Genomic DNA, 20,713 nt, shown 5'->3' with positions numbered 1-20,713 from the left:
CTTTAAGAGGGAATACCAAGGGTGAGCGAGAAGATAGCTCTAAGGAGAATGAGACTCGCAGGACATTGCCAAAGGCACCCAGAACTGCCAGCCAGCAAACTGGTGCTATGGGAACCATCACATGGGTGCCGGTTAAGAGGACGTCCCACACTAACATTTGTGGACATACTCCAGAAGGACGCCGGAGCCCAGAGTACCAGCGAACTGAAAAGATGTATGGTGAATCGGGATGACTGGATGCAACGATGGAAGGCTCGTCTGAGGATGAGCTAGAGAGAGAGAGCAGACAGGAATCCCAAAATGCTACTGTATGTGGCTAGGTGTTTAACATAGGAAGTTCCATTGAACCAGTGTAGTGCGTGGTTAGAACCTGTTTTCTAGTCGACTGGATGATGCATTATAAGCTACTGTAGATTTATAGTTATCCATGACTGTTGATGTACTCCATCATGAAGCATTATGAGTGTAGTCATAATGCACCACGATTATGATGTGCATTATAAGTTGCTATAAATGTGCTCATAACACACTATAGATATGGGCTTCATAGAAATTGTTAGTGTATGTTCTTCTAAACGGTGTCAGCGACAGTACAGCGTGCAAGAGAGTTAATAAAACCGCCAGCCTACAAGACAACAGAGTCTTGTCATACACTGTGTAGGGCTCCAACGGGACGTCCAATGATAAACACCTAGTCTCGTAGTATTTTGCAATCCCTGTCTGCGTGCGCATCCAAAGTTTAGCAACACGCTAAATGTATAGACAGTGGCCTGAGGCAAGCATAGTACAAAAGCGTGCGATTTGTATGTGTGAGGGGCCAGTTGAAGCCAAAAATGTCTGGGTGTTTTTTTGGTCCCAGACTTCTCCTGGACCCTCATGTTGCTGTCAGTGACAGTTTTTTGTTTTGTTTTGTTTTGCTGGTTTGTGAGATATACCTGTAATATGGCGATGTCATCAGAGACAGCTTTAAAACATTAAATTGGCAACATCGGTGTGGAAACAATGATTGACTAGTTGCATTTTAACCACCACTGGTGGAAAGTCAGGATTAACAATTTTCTGATATGGGAAAGCATGAAATGATTTTGCCATATTACCCACTGTACATCTCTGTACATCATGTATTCCCATCAGCAGGGTGACACCTTCCCATCTCCCTCTCCCTGGAATTCTGATATCCCCACTGGAAAAATTAGAATCATGATTCTTTTCTTTCCACTGTGAATGGCCTATCTGCTGCATGGTCCAGTAATCCCAGGATCAAAAGTGTGACTCTTCTGCTGCAGTGGAATGTTTTTTTATTTTATTTTGATATTGACAAAGATTCCCCAATACACTCAGTTGTCTGTATGTGTTCTCTACCTGTCACCACTGCATGTGTTAAATATACTGTAGTTGGTCCTTGAGGGACATGTTGGCATGATTGGCTAGTGTATGTCTCCAGAGACAGCTTTTAATCATCAAACTGGAAGTGTCAGGGGTGATGAAAGAAAGAACAGATGATGAAAATCAATGTTGTATGATGAGAGAAAGTATATTGTGGTGTTTTTGCCACATTACCTATATGTTATATTAGTGTATATATATATAGGATAATGTAGCTTGCACTGTGCGGCAGTTTGTGAGGAAATGGGGCCGCCCGCCTTTGACAGTGTAGATCACAGTGTAGTCACACATAACTGATATTTGTTTTGATTATTCTGTCTGTGTGGCCTACATCTAAACCTCAATTTGTGAACAAAATTAGAAAATGTCTTTTGTTGAACTGAGCTTTGATAACAGAATTAATTTTCAAATGTAATTAGAGCATAATCAAAGCATAACACAAAGCCTACCTCCCCGGCAAGTCTGTAATGAAAAAAAGAACCATAGCAAGATTTCTGATGATAGTGAACTGTCTGCATCCTGGAGACGAGTGGGTATGGCAAGAAATGGCTGTGCTGTGTAGCTGCCAATCAGAGTAATGGGGAACATGTTTAGTGGTCAACCAGGCGTTCCCAACCAGGGGGTTCCCAACCAGGGGGTTCCCAACCAGTGGGGTTCCCAACCAGGCGTTCCCAACCAGGGGGTTCCCAACCAGTGGGGTTCCCAACCAGGGGGCGTATTACAGAAAACTTCCTATCTTCAGTCGTCCTATCTTAACTTTTGACTTGAGATAAGATTTTTTCCAGTTTGGTATTACAGAAACAAATCCTAACTTCATCCTATCTTATCTTGAGTTAGGAATCCTAAAGGAGCGATCTATACATTTACAATCTACTTTTTATGTCTGTTACCTGACAACAAATGCACAGCTAACTAGCAACAGTAGTGCGACGCAAGCTAGAACACACAGATTTGACTGCTGCTGCATCTCGCGGTCTGCGTGACACCAGAAATGTTCTAAGCTATGAGATAGCCGTCTGTCATTGGCTCCCATTATAGCCCCGTTGGCGCACGCAGCCAAGTAAAAGATGAATGGGAGCCTATTGGGCTAAATGGCTCAGCAGGGATTTGTGACGATTCTGTTCTCTGGTTTGTAAAGATGTGTGCACATTCTGTACCTTATCATGGAAGTTGTATTAGAAGTGAAGTTAAAGGTTCCTGACATGGCTTTGTTCTCCCAAAGACGTGTTAGTTTTGTCCTGCAACACGCTAGCATTCGGCTAATACCTGCTGGCTGAGGAATCTCTGCGACTATTCACGACCAGAGCTGACGAGAGACGTACTCTGGCTGATCCTCCTAGCAGAGACATCTACGGTCACACACCTCAAACCCCACCACCGTCCAACATGTTAATTGAAGGTGCCCAAATTCTTAAGGATGAGCACAGTCATTTCCTTTACCCATGTACACATGCCGCTTTTCCACCACCTTAAATGCAATAAATAACAGGTGTCCGCAACAATCCTAACATAACTTTAAACACATCGACATCTGAAGTCAGACTTAAAACTACAAAACAAATGGCGTAGTGCCGTAAAGTCGATTGTCACGTGTTATGTCATTGCTATAGTTGAAATAAGGGTCATTTTCACGAATCTAACACTTGACAAGATGCAAACGTGTCGGCAAATGCTTTCACTTACTCATATCTATCGAACGCGACTTCATTGTTTCCAGGGAAAAAATCACACGGGCAGATAGTTCTAAGAGAAGCGTACAGCCCCATTGGCACCCATTCATTATTTACTTGGCTGCGATAACATAGCTGCAGTGCCACTCCTGGCCACACCAGCTAGTTGTCGTTCTTGTACAAGATTCCATTTTCTTTGGTGACACTAAACCAGAGAGGAAGAGGACGTAAATATTTCGCTCATTACTTTTAAATAACGCACTTATTAGTGACGTTCCACCGAACGGATTTATAATAGGCCTACAGCAACATCTGCAACCTCAAGTTGACCAAATGCATTGTGGTTTCAAATCAACGTGATCTCGAATGAATTGCGTCTCATCAAAGAAAATGGAATCTTGTACAAGAACGACCACTAGCTGGTGTGGCCAGGAGTGGCACTGCAGCTATGTTATCGCAGCCAAGTAAATAATGAATGGGTGCCAATGGGGCTGTACGCTTCTCTTAGAACTATCTGCCCGTGTGATTTTTTCCCTGGAAACAATGAAGTCGCGTTCGATAGATATGAGTAAGTGAAAGCATTTGCCGACACGTTTGCATCTTGTCAAGTGTTAGATTCGTGAAAATGACCCTTATTTCAACTATAGCAATGACATAACACGTGACAATCGACTTTACGGCACTACGCCATTTGTTTTGTAGTTTTAAGTCTGACTTCAGATGTCGATGTGTTTAAAGTTATGTTAGGATTGTGGACACCTGTTATTTATTGCATTTAAGGTGGTGGAAAAGCGGCATGTGTACATGGGGTAAAGGAAATGACTGCGCTCATCCTTAAGAATTTGGGCACCTTCAATTAACATGTTGGACGGTGGTGGGGGTTGAGGTGTGTGACCGTAGATGTCTCTGCTAGGAGGATCAGTCAGAGTACGTCTCTCGTCAGCTCTGGTCGTGAATAGTCGCAGAGATTCCTCAGCCAGCAGGTATTAGCCGAATGCTAGCGTGTTGCAGGACAAAACTAACACGTCTTTGGGAGAACAAAGCCATGTCAGGAACCTTTAACTTCACTTCTAATACAACTTCCATGATAAGGTACAGAATGTGCACACATCTTTACAAACCAGAGAACAGAATCGTCACAAATCCCTGCTGAGCCATTTAGCCCAATAGGCTCCCATTCATCTTTTACTTGGCTGCGTGCGCCAACGGGGCTATAATGGGAGCCAATGACAGACGCCTATCTCATAGCTTAGAACATTTCTGATCACGCAAACCAAACTCAAAATTGCGTCAATATAAGGACGCATTCTCTTTTATGTCACACATGCGCAGTAGCCAGCACTATCTTTTAAGGCCAGGAGGCTTTATTGTTAGCCTATTTATAACAAAAACAAAACGTTATTCACGTTGCTTAACGTAACGACTCATTATAAATATGCTGTTAAGTCCTCACAAACTAATGAGCTCTTTTGGGCTGTTAAAGTCAAGTTTTGATTTTAGCAAGTCTTTTTCTGTTTGATTGAATTAAAACGAACCCTGTAAACATTGACATAAATTTGTCCAGAGCGTGATGTGCGCACAACAACCTCTAGGCCTACAACGTTTTGAATAGTTTCAAATATTTCATTCATAAATCCCCAGACCCCCTCCCTCTGCTACTACACCAATGATGTCATTTTATTGCGACCACTCTCTGGATTGTGGATTTTACGGACTGCATTCCCATGTACTGGGTTTAGCTGGACCGTATTGGACTGGAGGTAAGTTAATTTAATTGATAAGGTGAATGTGCATTAACTGCTATATTTGAATGCGTCTTCCAGGTCACATCATTGGTTTAGTCGCCAAACTTTTCTGACTGTCACAGTTGGTTTTACCAGCCAGCTGCTTCTACTGTGTAGCCTAGCCTAGCCTACCCATTATTGCTCGCGTGGCAAATTATTCTGTCCATAATTATATACTGTTTGGTTTTACAAGCGGTATCTCGGCCTCATCAAGCAAGCAGAACTTTGAAAACGACGTCAGATGCGCCAAAGTTCTGCTAAAGAGAGTAAATAGCGCGATATGTACTCTGAAATCTCATTCTGAGCAGAGCACTTGCTTGACAGGTTCACTAAGTTAATCTCTCTCTCTCTCTCTCTCTCTCTCTCTCTCTCTCTCTCTCTCTCTCTCTCTCTCTCTCTCTCTCTCTCTCTCTCTCTCTCCCCCCCCCCAACTTTCAGGTGACAGGATATGTTGTACCTGCTTCGGACTGGTTCTGTCATTAACCTACTGAGCTGGTGCTTCTGTCCCAGGTAGGCTACATGGGCAGTCATTTTGTGTGTGTAGGCTACAGGTTTGGTTAGGTGTTTCAAGTTCAAATTCCATTCTTTCTGTACATGCAGGTAAAATGTGTTTGAACTTACATTTGCATCTATACATGAAGTAGGCAGCCTAGAGCAGGAGGCGGGCGTCAGATCAGAGGGTTGCAGGTTAGAATCCCACTTTTCCACTCCCTATCTTGCTCCATGGCTGAGGTGCCCTTGAGCAAGGCATGTAACCTAACCCCACACTGCTCCAGGGACTGTAACCAATACTCTGTGCTTTGGACTAAAGCGTCAGCTAAAGTATGTCATAGTAATTTAAAAAAAAAAGTCCTATTGACCATGGCACCCAACCTAGCATTGCAGCCAAAACTGTGTCTATCTTGTTTCAAATGCTTCTCTGTATAAAATGGCCCATTTCCATTACATATTCTAATTCCCCCAACTCTATATCGAACTTCATTGGGTGGGGCTGTTTTATTTATTTTTTCATGTTTTTTTTTAACTGCATATGAATGAGATGCTGTGTGACTAAATAAGCTTACCATAATGTTTTTAGTACTGTTATTTGTGTTTTTTGTTGTTGTTTTGTTACAGTAGTAGTAGTAGTAGTCTTGTGATCATATGGTCATCATATGTTATGTCTGCATTTCCCTAGGCATCTCCATCGCATCGCTCCTAGGCATCTGAAAGTGTACCGTTGCGCACAGGTGTGTATGACTGGTATAACATTTACAGCAGCAGCACATAGCTGGTAAGAGAACAGAGTTAATGCTGGACAAAAACCCTCATCTGAAAAAGCAAGGTGTGGAAAAACACATACACTGCCATTTGAGACAAGTGTCCTATGAAGACACCTGAAAGAGTCAGTTATAGATCTGTAGTGCTCATGTTTATTTTGTTTGGTTGAGGGTGGGGATGGGTGGGCTATAGCACCTGTAAGACATGAAAACTACTTTCACCCCTGCTGTATACACACCATCTTTGTGGATTTTGCTTGTTCCCACCTACATAGATCATGCTGGTAACAAGTTATTCAAAGGGTCTACCAATCATGGCAAAAACAGAAATCCAGCTCCTCAGCCCAGGCAGTGCCAACAACCCAGCTGATCCAGGAGCTGCAGCGAGGGGTAGTGATGACACTCCGGGCACCCCGACTGCCCTCTTCAACCATTCCCATGGAATTCATCCTGTCCAGCCTCCGTCAGATAATCCAGCCCTCCCCCTCCTACTTCCAGAGACTAATTTGCAGGTAAGCATACACAAACTGAACATTTTGTCATACTGGTCGGTCAGCTGTGGTCTTTCTATTTTGCACATCAAATTCATCCCATTTCACCCCCCAGAATCTCATCTTGTGATGTGGATCTACTGACTACACTGCTTATGTGCAGATTTTTGGCATTCTCTAAACACACTACCCCACTATCCCATTCATACACTACCCAACAATAACTGTCTGGACCCTGCAACAACATACACCACATCATACATAGGTAGAAAAATGCTGAGGCACTAAACTCCTAAAGGTTACAATTTTTACATATGCCCTGAGGAAGGGACATAAGGATCGAAACACGTAGGCATTGTAGCCAAGTAATAAAAGAAAAAAATGTTACCTTGAGTGCCTCAGTATTTGTCTACTTCGACCAAGTTTTAGAGGCCCTACACTGAGCACCCAAGGGAAAAAGTGAAGACCCAGATTACTCAAATGACCTGTTTGCGTTTGACATCATACTGTACATACCGGCTTGTTGATCCTGTCCCTCGTGGAAAGGACACACACACGCATACACACACACAGACAGCTCCTATGGAACCGCACCATGTGACTGCACCTTACCTGCACCTTACCTGCACTACCTCAGACCTCCACTACCAAGAACTGCTGGCCTCTGTAACATACAATGCACCAACGCTGCTTGTTGTAATTATTTATTAATTAATTACTTTATTGTTACTAGTGTTACGTGTCCTGTCTTGCACTAATGTCAGACATACACAGAACTGACATTTACAGACTATTTCCTGACATGGCATAGAGTGAGAATTTCATTTTACTTGTATAACCTGTGCATATGAAGAAAATGACAATATAACTGACTTGACTCCACACACACACCACTAATTACTCGCTCCGCAAGATTAGTCATTAGAATGTTTGAGTTTCACAATACAGGCAGACAACTCTAATTTCATTGCATGTTACACTTTTCACAGATTCTAACGGGTATGTGCTAAGGAGATGATGAGTGAACACGCTGCCAGTTTGGTTGCAGGTATGTTTTACTTTATCTGTCGAAAAAGCATATTCTTTTCAAGTTGCGCTCCATTATCCTGCCTGTGATGTTTTTGAAGGCCATCACTTGGGGTCAATAGACAACCAAATATCTGTCAGTGGTAAAGTGTCTTACGTCCGTGTACTATGAAGGTGGATCACAGTAGAAGTAGTTAACCATATTTCTCAACCTAACCATATTATCTCCCCCACACCGCACACATTGCTCAGTGCTGCTCCTGCAGAATGGACCATGCTAACCTCCCAGTTGTGTTTGTAGATCTCCACACAAATATCACCCCTCTACATTGTAAAGCTGAAAAGAATATGTCTACTTGACATCTTTTAACCCACCAAGTAGAGGAAGGTTAACTTAAGTACAGTTTAGTTGTTTTGGTGTTGTGATTTTATCACATTATATTACATTACAATGCATTTAGCAGACACTTTATCCAAATGTGTATCCATGTGGATCAGAGTGTGGGGTGAACACAGAGGACAGCTGTATACAAGTAAACCATTGTAAAACTGAAGACCTACTGATCGTGTGTAAGCAGGATAAAGTAAGTGCATAGGGTTATGAATTACAGATTAGGAATGAATGCTTTGTTATGTAGGGGAGCTCTCTCAGACGAGATGAGTCTCCACAAACTGCTTGAAAGTTGAGAGGGATGAGTACACTAAAAAAATGTATCATTTCCCCAAATACAGCAACAAGTGGAAAGCCATTATAATGTCTGAATCTGTATTTAATTTGAGATTGTTATGTATATGTTTCTGTGTATATATCTCCTGCTTTAAAAAAAATGTATATATTTGTTTAAAATATATATCTCCTGTTTTTTATGTTGTTTCCAGTGTGTCACCGAATTCCGTAGATTCATCATCACTATGTGGGGTGGAAGCTGCACAGACTACAACAAGGCTTCTGGGACCCCACTCCCCTCAAGCAAGACATTTACCACCTGCTTCACCTATGAAGGACTGATTATTGGCAGTGATGTATACCACAACGCATACAAGCTGTTCAGCCTGATGCCCTCCGGGTAGAGGTACAGGAGTATCTGCTTCCGCAACTCCAGACTCGCCAACATCTTCATCTACCAGACTGTCATGCCAAATCGTCCCTCCTCTCTCCCATCCCAGGATGCCGAATTATGACCAAGTGACTGAAGAACTGCCATACGTCTTCACTTGGTCATGGCATGACCAGAGGCTGTATGCAAACTCACAGTATAATTCTACACGATCCACTATAAGTCATATTTTATTTCAGGTGGTTTGAATAGCTGTGATACATTAATGATGCCTGCCAACGATTCTGAATTGTGTACAGTCTGTAATATTTCTTCTTCAAGGGACCAGTCAAGTCGATGTGACAGGTGATTTTTATACAAAACTTTGTCAAAGTTTACGTAATTGACACATCTGGTTGGTCCTTGTTTTGAATTCTGAATTGTCAATATACTATATGCCTTTATCAGGTTTGAGCTTGGAGTTGAGTATATGTTAAATTAATAGAATGTGCTAGTCTCTTCACATTAAACTTAGATCGAACTGCCTTTACCTTTGGATCGTCTGCAGTTCCCTGTTGGCCCACTACCATCTGCCCCGCATGGTGCGCGACACCAGACACTGGAGCAGCTGGGTCGCCACTCATCAACGCAGAGTGAAACAGTGCTTTGACCGCTCCCACAGGGTTAAAAGCCCCACACTTGCTCCACTGGACTGATTGAGGATCCGCAGGCCTACCCGGGGCCACAAGCTCAAGTCATTCTGTTCTGCCCCACTGCAAGTGACTGAGCAGCTGGGTCCCGCCATTTTCCGCCGTGTTCGCAAGGTGCCGCCGCCTACTGCAACAGACCTGGAGGCGACCGGCCCGTACAAGGGCCCATCCAGGCCATCTCAGGGACTATGTACTCTGACAATATGAATGATGTTCCTGGGTCTCCCCTGGGGAGGGGGGAAATGTTATGTCTGCTCTGTTGCCTGTGCTGATATTTCATATTTCCTGATGCTACTTGAAGACGACATAATAACATTTGTGCAGGGCATGCTGGGATGCGAGTTCAGTGAAATAAACGTCTGGTATGGCTAGACTTTGACAGCTCTGTGTGTAGCGTATTGTTTACAGTTTTATTGTACATAACACTGGGGGCAAAATCCTAATTTCATGCAGCCCATGGGATCATTTCAAATGTGTATTACACAGTTGGCCCACATACACCATTAATGTATGTTGTAACAAGACTTGAACATGAAATTTGGTTGTCAGAGGAATATGAGTGGGCCCAGGCCAATGAAACAGCTCATTCATATGTAACACAATATGAACTACCATGCATGATGATGGAGAAGAGTGTATGTAACATTTTAAAACACTACCCCGTAGACCTAAATTAGCTGTTACCAGAATGGCAATGACCAATTCGTTACATATTAGGTCTACTTAAAGGTGCGCTGTGTAGGATGTTGGCCAGAGTATTGCAACTATGCTGCTCATTGAAACAGTGCTGCCCATTGCCAAATTAGATCTTTTCATGATTAATTACTAAATAATAGGCCTAAAGTGATATCTAATAGTATGACCAAAGTACAGTAAGTTTTGCAGCTAAAAATTCTATTTCTGGACATTCAAAATGGCGGTCATAACAAATAGCCTACTTTGAATTTCATGACGGTGGTAAGCATTCATTAAAAAGGTCTCCTAACATCTGTTAATGGGCAGCAGTAGTATTAGTATTACTCTGGAAATAATACTAAAAATATTACACACAAAACAATATTACACACAAAACAAATATTTAGTTTGGCCTAACTTTATTTCAGATTTTGATTTTGGCATTTTGTCTTAATACTCCTGGCTTGGATCCTTCAAAACCCACTTGTAAATATGTATTTTGAGTTGTGCTTATAGGCCAGATGTGTGCCATTCTAAAATAAAAATAAAAAACAGTTTTGCAATGTCAAATCTGAGACCGTTTTGGATATGCTGCCAGTTCGTTTTTTTTTCTGTAAAAATAGGTATGTTTTGCCTACACACATAACTTACATAGCCTAATTCAAAACCCACTTGAATATCCACATTTTAGTTTAATTGATAGGTGAACATACGCCTTGCAGAAATAATCCAGCATGATTTGACTCAATGTAGCCACTGGGGGGAACGTATATGCTTATTTTGGCAGCAAGCTATGACTTTTGGTAGCCTACTTTTATGTCCATACATCCTTAAAACTCTCTTTAACATCCACATATGCACTTGAATTGGCAAGTTGATAGGAAATAATCCAAGATTTAGACGCTTGATTCAATAGCCATGCGTGGGGCATCCTGAATTGCTTGGAAATACATAATTGTGCCAGCAAGCGACTAAGACTTTTGATACTTATAAGTAAATAAATGATTGAAAACCCACTTAAACATCCCCATATGTGCTTGGATTGACAAAGCCATGTGTGCTGTGGTGAAATAAACCAATTTTCAGGTATTTGAGTCAATGTAGCCACTGTGGGGCAAACTGGGATGCTTGGAAATGCATAATTTTGGTAGGAAACGGCTATGACGGTTGGTAATTTTAAGTTAATAAATCATTTATTACCCACTTATACATCCCAATATGTACTTGAATTGACAAATGGATATGTGCTGAAATTATATTAACCATTTTTCAGGCATTTGACTAATAGTAGCCACTGTGGGGAAAGGGAAATGCTTGCCATGTGTAATTTTGGCATCCAACGGTTGTGACTTTTAATGCTTAAAAGTCAATAAATTGGTCAAAAAACATCAAAACATTCTTATTTTGACTTGTCTTGATGCAGAAATACATGATCTGAAAAAAAAAAAAATATTACACCAAATTTTCATGCTCTGTCGATGCTTAGCCCACAGCCATCCTAAAAAGGTACCATTAAAAGAAGCGAAGGAGCCATTTACAGCTTGGTAGGCGTAACACCTTTTTTTTCATGGAATGTCAACATATGGCACATATTTTGATAGAGGCTATAGTGACAAACATATCTGTAAAATATTGGCCCTCTACCTGCTTGTATGTGACTGGGAGGCGGGGCCAAAAATCAAAAATGTGGAATTTCTAGGGGGCGCTACAGAGCCAGTGAACATGGAAGTTGTAATTTAACTTATTTTTCCTATTCTGTGTGACACATAGATCTAACGTACCAAATTGCAGGCTTCTACCTTTTTATGTGTTGGCTGTAGACTGGGTCAAAAATGAGGAAAAACTGACAAAAAATAGAATTTCTAGGGGGCGCTATTGAGTCTGCAAATGTGTTGGCTGCATTTTGACTTCACTCACATGTTCAGTGTGACCTATATAAGTGACATATCCAATATGAAGTCTGTATGTACTTTTGAATTCCAAGGGGGTGGGGCCAAAGTTGTCAAAAAGAGAGAAAGTGCATGAAATTGTAGGGGGCGCTACAGAGTCTGTGGCTAGGAAATCTGTAATTTGACTTAACTTACTTATTCTGGGAGACACAAAGATGTTCTATGCCAAATTTTAGATTTCCAGATTGTTGCATGTTGCCAGCAGATGGTGCCAAAAATGTCCAAAAAAAGAATTCCTAGGGGGCGCTATTGAGTTTAACAATGAGTAATCCACAATCAGACTCCAATCCCATGTTTTTCGTTACACATTGATGTTGCATACCAAATTTTGTCATCCTGCAATAAAAGGAAATTAGAAATGGTAACCCTAACCCTAATTATCACGAATTCCATAATGAATAGCCTGTAATAGAGTTATAGGGCAGTTATTGAAAACAAATATAAGCACGTGGAACATTATGTTACTGTTAGGGATTACACAAATTGAAAATGATGAAACAAACTGAAAATGATGAAACCCCTGTTGGATTAAGGATAAAATGTGGTGTATAAGGTGGTGCTACAGAACCAGTGAGTGTGTAAATTCCAATTAGATTACACAGCATAATTCAGGAAATTATTGTATGTTACATGCATGGCTTAAATCTTGGGTTCAAATAATACAATTCTTTAGAATACGGGCCATGCCTGGGTGAGTTGTTGTATGGACATGTCAGAATGTCCTGGCAGCATATAATCAACATTCTACCAGCCTATAAAGTATCTGGAAATGGTGATAGAATCCTAGTGGTCTTGTAGTCTTGAAATATGTGTATCACTGGTGTACACAGGGGCACAACTACTCATTTCTGGGGGGGTATGCAAGAACTATTAGGTCCCCCCCCCCCCCCCCCCCACCAAAAAAACCCATTATTTGGCGCCCTCCAATGCCCTCCCTTTGGTGCCCCTCTCTCTCTGGCGCCCCCCCTGCAACGCATTCGTCGCATATACTGTAGTTGCGCCCCTGGGTGTACAAAAGACTGCATGGTGTAATTTCATGTGGCTGTATTTTTCTTATCATAAAAGGGATGCAACAGAGTGCAATTAGATTTCAGAAATGTTTTAGGTAACATTATTTTATGTCACATGCATAGTTTTAATCCGAGACCCAAGTAATATGTAATTCCATGAACTACATGCCATGATTGGATTACAGTTGTTGTAAGCACACATCAGCATGTCATAGCTTACCACATTTTATGGGCCTAGAAGGTAGCTAGAAATGGTGAATGTAGTCTTTAAACATCATAAGGAATGTACAAGACTGCATGATATCATTTCACTTTGCTCCTGCATTTCTATTGAGTATTCAACACCAACACATACTAAACCAGGTTTTGGGCCAGCTCTCTTTCATGATGCAGCCCAAAGACTCATTGTCCATACTGTATTGAATCAACTAACTCAGTGTCTGGACTTTATCAATATGCTGCACTGAAGACTCCTCAAGTCAGTGTTAGCCTAACTTGGCCTTATAACCATGACCAAAATCGCGGTGATCATACTTTAAAAGACAATGACAGTAATTACTAAGGGCATCATCAATGCTAAGATGTTTTATTTATTGCATTAAACATGAAATCACCAGTAAAACAAGGTGATCAGTCGTGGTCTAATGCTTGAGGAAATGAGTTTAAGATCAGAGGGTTGCATGTTTGAATCCCAGCTTTACCTCGCCCGACATCCTCAGCTGAAGTGCCCTTGTGCAACGCACCTAAACCCACACATCTCCAGGGACTGTGACCAAAATCCTGTAAATAACTAAGACGTGCAATGTAATGATCAAAACAGTTTATTAAAAAATCATTAAAAAATCATCAATATTCACAAGGTATAAAACAGCAAACAAATCAGAACACTTAGGACCAAGTCTTAACAGAAAGGTGGGACATGTGTCAGCTTTTGTGTAAATTAAAACTCCTAATTCAATCATAACAAAGAGACAAGAACAGAACATAAAAAGTTTAAGTTAATGGTGAAAAGGCATTAGACATTTCCATGAATATCACTGCAACCAGTTGGAATGTCATGATGCATGCATCCCATTTTGTATCTGTTCTTCTTTGAAGATTCTGTTGCTTTTATCAAGGTATATATCCAGTGACACTTTCTGAGCAGCTTCATGCAGATATTATCGCTTTAGTGTGTCATTACAACAACCACCACGAAAGAGGGTCTAGGTTTGAGTCGCAGCTGAGAAACGCTACATTCTGTTACTACAGATGAAATGTTAAAAGGTACGCTGTGTAATATTTTTAAGCAGTTTCTTTCCAGAATTCATTCAGGCCATTCACAAATGTAACCTTTTTCAGAATACTTACCACCATCAAATTCTGAGTATTCATTATGACTGGGAAAATTACACTTTTCATGAAAACATGAAAGGAGTCCATTGTCCACCATCTTGAATTTAGTTGCATAATGTACTGTATTTTGGTCATACTAGTAAATATTGGTACATACTAGTAAATACTTGGTAAAATTCTTGAAAATTCAAATGTCAAAATGGACAATAGGTAGCACAGTTGCAATGAGCAGCACAGCTGCAATACCTGCTCTGATCACCATCCTACACAGTGGACCTTTAACAGTATAATGTGGTCTAGGACCAGTGGTTTTGAGTGGTTCTTCATAGTGTTCAAAGGCAGTGCTGAAGAAGTTGGATTGACTGCTTGGATTATTCGAGCTTGTGTAACGGAGGCCAACTAGCAGAGTGTGGCGTGGAAGGATAGTAAACCTCCCTCCCGAAGCCTCATACAGTACCAGCAGCGCTGAGCTATGGGACTGGTCATTTAGCTCAGCGGTATCGTGCTGTGCCTCCCATACCCGAACCGATGCGTTGACTAAGTGGTGGCAAGTTCAAGATCCAAGGGGGACAGACTGTGTGGAAACACCTCAGTTACACTTGGCTCTAAGAACACAGTTCAAGTAACAGGCTGAGCTGTCAAGTTGATGACTATGACTGGGGTCTTCATTGGGATGTGTTCTTCTGGAGACACCTGCAAAACAAAATAAATATACATGCATGGGCATGAGTAAATATATGACGGTGCATATGGCCATATAAAAAAAACAACAACATTAACACCAACTACAAAACACAACACAGCAGAATCAGCAGTCCTCAGCAAGAGCATTCCATCATTAAACAGGAATGCTAAAATTATGATTACAAACTGTGAGAGATAGTAATACTATTAGTATCTACTATCAGTAATACTATTAGTATCAGCTCTAATTTAAGAGTGAACACCTTAGTTTCATCTCTTAATTTCAATCAGGCTCATCAAAACTTGTGTACGGCTTGTGGAGGGTACATGAGTCCAGATTCAGGCATTTGAAATTGCATCATGTTGAGGAGTTGAAGATATTTCCTCAGCACCTCAAACAGTGGTGGTCAAATGCTAACATACTGTGCACTGGCCCCTTATGAAACATACTAAGTTTCATGTAAAAGGGCGACCATAAAAATGTCACATAAGATGTAGTGTCAATACTTGGGCAAACATCATGTTAGTAGTGTTTTTTCCAATTTAGACAGAAGGTTAGTTTAAAAGCATACAGTATGTTACCCCAGTGATTTGGCTGACATTCATGACATTGAATCGTCTAACCACAAAGAAATGAGTGGAATGCCCTGTAACGCCAACACACAATACATTCCAACAACATTCCCACAATTGCTGCCTACCTGAGACCTTAGACTTTGGTAGGCTCCAGGTCAAGCAATGTATGGGGCCACTCTTCCTCTCAATCACATTATTCCTCTGGTTGCACCTGAAAACAACACAGATAGAAGTGTACATCAGTTATTGTGATAGCACCAGTAGGTGTGGATGAAGAAAGGTGTAGATGAAGAAAGCAGCGCACCACTACATTAAATCTGCACATCAAAGACCTGCCCAAAATACCAAACTACTTACTGTGAACTTGCTTTTTGATTATGAAACTAGGAGGCTAAAGAAAGACAGCAACATGCAGAAATGCATCTTTTTAAATGTGCCACTTTTCACAGAAATGCAACCAATCAAGTTCAAAGACATTTTAACCAACAAATGTCCATGACTTTTCCATGACTTGGGCACAAGTTCCCATGACCAAACATAACATCTAAAAGTGTTTCTACCAGTTCAGCCACCCAGTGAGGTCATGCCTTTTGTTAATTGTCACTATTTGATTTGTAAGCTTAATCCTGCCATCTGGTGGACTAAATGTGCAGCTGCAAAGTCTACATCAGTCACAATCTCAAGCACTGGAGCCTAGCACATTTTTTGTCTGTATATGAAATGTGTTTAACTACATGTAAAAGTGTCACTGTGAAATTACAAAAACATGCATAATGACACATTGAATGATTATATAAATGGATATTATTCCTCCTTCATTTTTTTTGTTTGATCAATACAAATTTTCATTATTGGTCCAGGAGATATGAAATCTTACTTAAAAAGGACTGTCCGTGTATTAACGCACTGGGAGCACACACGATGGACCACAGTCTGCCTGTCTCTCCTCCACAGCATTCCCCATCAGAGCAGTCCTCCAGGACAAGCTTGTTACATTTTGCTGCTGAAACAGAAGAATGAACCATAGCAAGAATAGAAGGTGAATAGCCTACCACAACATATCCGTCACAAATAGACCAAGCACTACATCAGCGATTCCAGCGACGTAAGTAATTGACTTTGCATTGAGTCGCGCAACAAAAGTGATTCGGGCCACTAGAGGCAATTCGCGCGACTTGAGCGACAGTTTGTAGTTTTACTTATTATTCAAATTAGCTATGATGTGGTATTGCAACAGTCGCCACAGCCAATTGGAATGTTGGACTGCTTGCATTCTGCTTTTAACGGACATACTTCTATCACTCTTGCTGCACAGTCCAGCGATTCTCTGTCGCTTGATCTTGTCGCCACCGGTGTATTCGCCTGGTAATGCACTGTACTTCTGACAGAAACACAACCAATAGATATTAAATCTTACTTTGAACAGACTGCACATTAACCAATGCAATGGAAATACACATCACTGACTTAAGTCTACTAACCCCCTCAGCAATTGTATTAATGATATCAATACAAGTGATTTTCAAGATGAGACCATTTCCATACAAGGTTGCAGGGGGTAGATATTTTTAAGGGAAGACTATTTGCATAAACTCTAACCCCTCTTTTATCCAGCTCATCTACTATTCACCATCGTAAGGAAGAGGTATCATAGTGTCCTCTCAGCCAATATGATGATGCTCGTCTATGCTGTCATTGTCATTTTTACAGTATTAATGTGCCTCTTTGGTTTTGCTAGGCCCCTCCTAGTCTTCCCTCTCTTTCATTCATAGGTTTTGTGAACATACAAAGGACATGCCTAAAAACTGCATTTATAATATTGATAATTATATCCTAATGTCACCAGATAGAATGAGATCTGATAAAGAGGGATTGAGATTTGTGTTGTACTTCAGTTAAAAAACACAGCATATGAATTAAATGAAACTACTACTTACCCATCAACAGTTTCACTCCACTGAATATTTTGGACCTCAGGGAAAACTGGAGACGTAAAACTGTAAAGTAAGATTTAGACCAAAAGAAATAGTAAGTTTCTTAAATGTGCAACAGAAAAACCACACACAACTTCAGTTAGATAATGCATACAAACAGCCATATGAAGACAATGTTGTCATATTCTGTGGAGAGGATGGAAAATATAACATGCATTAAATCAACGAGAAGATTGAGCTTAGAAGAGACAATTAGGTTGGTGTGACTTAATAGCTCATCTTATTTCTGTTCAGATCTCCTTTTTCAGATATTTTCAACGGCACTTTGCACACAAAATACACATTAATACTGATTAGTTAGTGATGCAAAATGAGCTAATGTCGAATTTGGAAAAGCCAGAGACCTTGGAAAGGGAGAACAATCATACAACACCTTTGGTAAAGCTAGGCTAACTTAGTTGCACCACACTGAACTTGCAGCTAATTTTGATGTTACATGCAAACCAGAGGTGGATGTGGCTGAGATGGCACGCATATAAACAACAATCACCATAATAAATTATGGACTAAACAAACTGTTAACATCACAAATCACGCGAGCTATACAATACGGGTGTAGAAGCAGCTAGCTCGTAAAACCAAGTTAGCTTAGCAAATGAAGTGGGAATTGTGTGATACACAAATTGCATGATCATCCCGATGTGCCGCTGTGTCAAGCATTCAAATAGGGTAGATCATAAATATCTAATTTATCAGATTAACTTACCAATTGATGAATAAAGCTCAGCCAAACCACATCAGACTGCAGGCAGTACAATCAAATCCACAATCCAATGCATGGAGGTCGCGATGAAATGACATCATCATAAACAGTGGGGGTACATCAGGGTTATTTACAATGAATATTTCAAAAACCTTACTGGTTGAATGGTTTTCAGCCACAAAAGTCTTCTGGACAAATACTACAAATGCTCTCGTATAGGATAAAACAGTTTCTGTTATTTTATTAATATCCTAGCAAAACAGACTTTTGTCTAGGAACTAAAATGTGACTAAAATAGCCCATAAGCTCAGTATTTTGTTGTGGGGATTTAATTATGAAGTTGCAATACGCGGTTATGTGGAGCAACATGAATAACGGCTTATTTTTCAGTAAATTAGGCTACAACAAAGATGTCAGGGGGGCTCCAGACAGCAGAGTGGCCACTGCGCATGTGTGACATAAAAGAGAATGCGTCCTTATATTGACGCAATTTTGAGTTTGGTTTGCGTGATAAATGAGACGCAATCCTTCGAGATCAGGCTCTTCAAATTCAGTCCCAATAAAGTGCTTCCCATTATCCATATTTTCATCCCAATGCTTTGTTTTTCCAAGCGAATGCACGCAAAACAGTTAAGACGTAATTTCATGAAATGTCTTAGTATGACCAGCGCATGTAGGCCTATATAAATAAATGACAATTAGCCGACTTGGCTTGACCCAATGGTCGGCTGTCAATTAAGGAAGTTGATATCGGACTTCTCGAAGTCGGGTATATTTATCATCAACTCTTCACTTCACACATCGTTTGGGTCAGTCAATATAGCCTAATTTAATTAACATTTCATCCGTTCACAATTGCGCTGTTTTCCCGGATAGACTTCACTGTTAGCTCTGGCTGAAACAGCAAGCTGAGCGTGGGTAAATGGTGATGAACCACAGCTAAATTTTGGCTAACAAATCAATGGATAACTGGAATTAGGACAGCTGGGTGGCTGTCCTAAAGTTAGGACCAATTATTTAGGATTTTTCGAAGTTAGGATGCTTCTGTAATACCACTTTCTTAACTTAAGATAGGATGCGCAAAACAACTTAGGAAACGCTGTTCTGTAATACGCTTTTCCTAAATTCGGTCCTAAAGTGCCGTTGCCGCGGCAACTAGACAGATAAGATAAGATTTTCAAGATAGGAAGTTTCTGTAATACGCCCCCAGGGTTCCAGGCCCCCCTCAGGGGTGGGGGTGGGGGGAGGGGGGTGCAGAGGATGCACGGGGTCCGCAGAACTGTGTCTGAACTGAGCTTGTGACCAAGGCATGACACAGGTTGGGGGCTTTGAGAGTAAAAGGTTGGGAACCACTGGTCTAGAATGGATTCACAATGTGGGTTCCGGGGAACCTAGCTAGAGGTGTTAAGACTTTCACCAGAAATGTTCTAAGCTATGAGATAGCCGTCTGTCATTGGCTCCCATTATAGCCCCGTTGGCGCACGCAGCCAAGTAAAAGATGAATGGGAGCCTATTGGGCTAAATGGCTCAGCAGGGATTTGTGACGATTCTGTTCTCTGGTTTGTAAAGATGTGTGCACATTCTGTACCTTATCATGGAAGTTGTATTAGAAGTGAAGTTAAAGGTTCCTGACATGGCTTTGTTCTCCCAAAGACGTGTTAGTTTTGTCCTGCAACACGCTAGCATTCGGCTAATACCTGCTGGCTGAGGAATCTCTGCGACTATTCACGACCAGAGCTGACGAGAGACGTACTCTGGCTGATCCTCCTAGCAGAGACATCTACCGTCACACACCTCAACCCCCACCACCGTCCAACATGTTAATTGAAGGTGCCCAAATTCTTAAGGATGAGCACAGTCATTTCCTTTACCCATGTACACATGCCGCTTTTCCACCACCTTAAATGCAATAAATAACAGGTGTCCGCAACAATCCTAACATAACTTTAAACACATCGACATCTGAAGTCAGACTTAAAACTACAAAACAAATGGCGTAGTGCCGTAAAGTCGATTGTCACGTGTTATGTCATTGCTATAGTTGAAATAAGGGTCATTTTCACGAATCTAACACTTGACAAGATGCAAACGTGTCGGCAAATGCTTTCACTTACTCATATCTATCGAACGCGACTTCATTGTTTCCAGGGAAAAAATCACACGGGCAGATAGTTCTAAGAGAAGCGTACAGCCCCATTGGCACCCATTCATTATTTACTTGGCTGCGATAACATAGCTGCAGTGCCACTCCTGGCCACACCAGCTAGTTGTCGTTCTTGTACAAGATTCCATTTTCTTTGCTTTCACGTTAGCCACACAACGCTCTGTCACATACCTGACTACACTAATAATCTGTCACACCACTGCTTCTCCCAGAGAGGCTATGCTTGGTGAGCCTCTTGAAATGCTAAAAGCAGAATAATG

At 41.1% G+C, this 20,713-nt stretch overlaps 1 protein-coding gene and 2 long non-coding RNA genes across 7 annotated transcripts in view; 2 read left to right on the top strand and 1 right to left on the bottom strand.

Annotated features, from left to right (window-relative positions):
• dlgap2a (discs, large (Drosophila) homolog-associated protein 2a) overlaps positions 1-20,713 on the top strand; it is a 249,928-nt gene that overhangs the window by 122,758 nt on the left and 106,457 nt on the right. The gene's annotated exons all lie outside the window — the stretch shown is intronic.
• On the top strand, positions 4,642-9,744 carry LOC134434889 (uncharacterized). The gene is made up of 6 exons (XR_010031958.1): positions 4,642-4,816; positions 5,279-5,350; positions 6,018-6,069; positions 6,375-6,611; positions 7,580-7,638; positions 8,496-9,744. It is a non-coding gene; the product is annotated as an uncharacterized LOC134434889 (long non-coding RNA).
• On the bottom strand, positions 13,803-18,824 carry LOC134434888 (uncharacterized). 5 transcript variants are annotated; one of them, XR_010031955.1, is made up of 6 exons: positions 18,293-18,824; positions 17,530-17,589; positions 16,886-16,973; positions 16,470-16,595; positions 15,718-15,803; positions 13,803-15,025 (listed from the first exon to the last, which is right to left on the bottom strand). It is a non-coding gene; the product is annotated as an uncharacterized LOC134434888 (long non-coding RNA). The 5 variants fall into 5 exon arrangements; XR_010031954.1 differs by having other exon boundaries at positions 16,886-16,970; XR_010031956.1 differs by having other exon boundaries at positions 16,886-16,965.

The sequence above is a fragment of the Engraulis encrasicolus genome, chromosome 19 (assembly GCF_034702125.1).
Source record: "Engraulis encrasicolus isolate BLACKSEA-1 chromosome 19, IST_EnEncr_1.0, whole genome shotgun sequence".
Lineage (NCBI taxonomy): Eukaryota > Metazoa > Chordata > Actinopteri > Clupeiformes > Engraulidae > Engraulis > Engraulis encrasicolus.
This window is presented reverse-complemented; position numbering and strand designations above follow the sequence as displayed.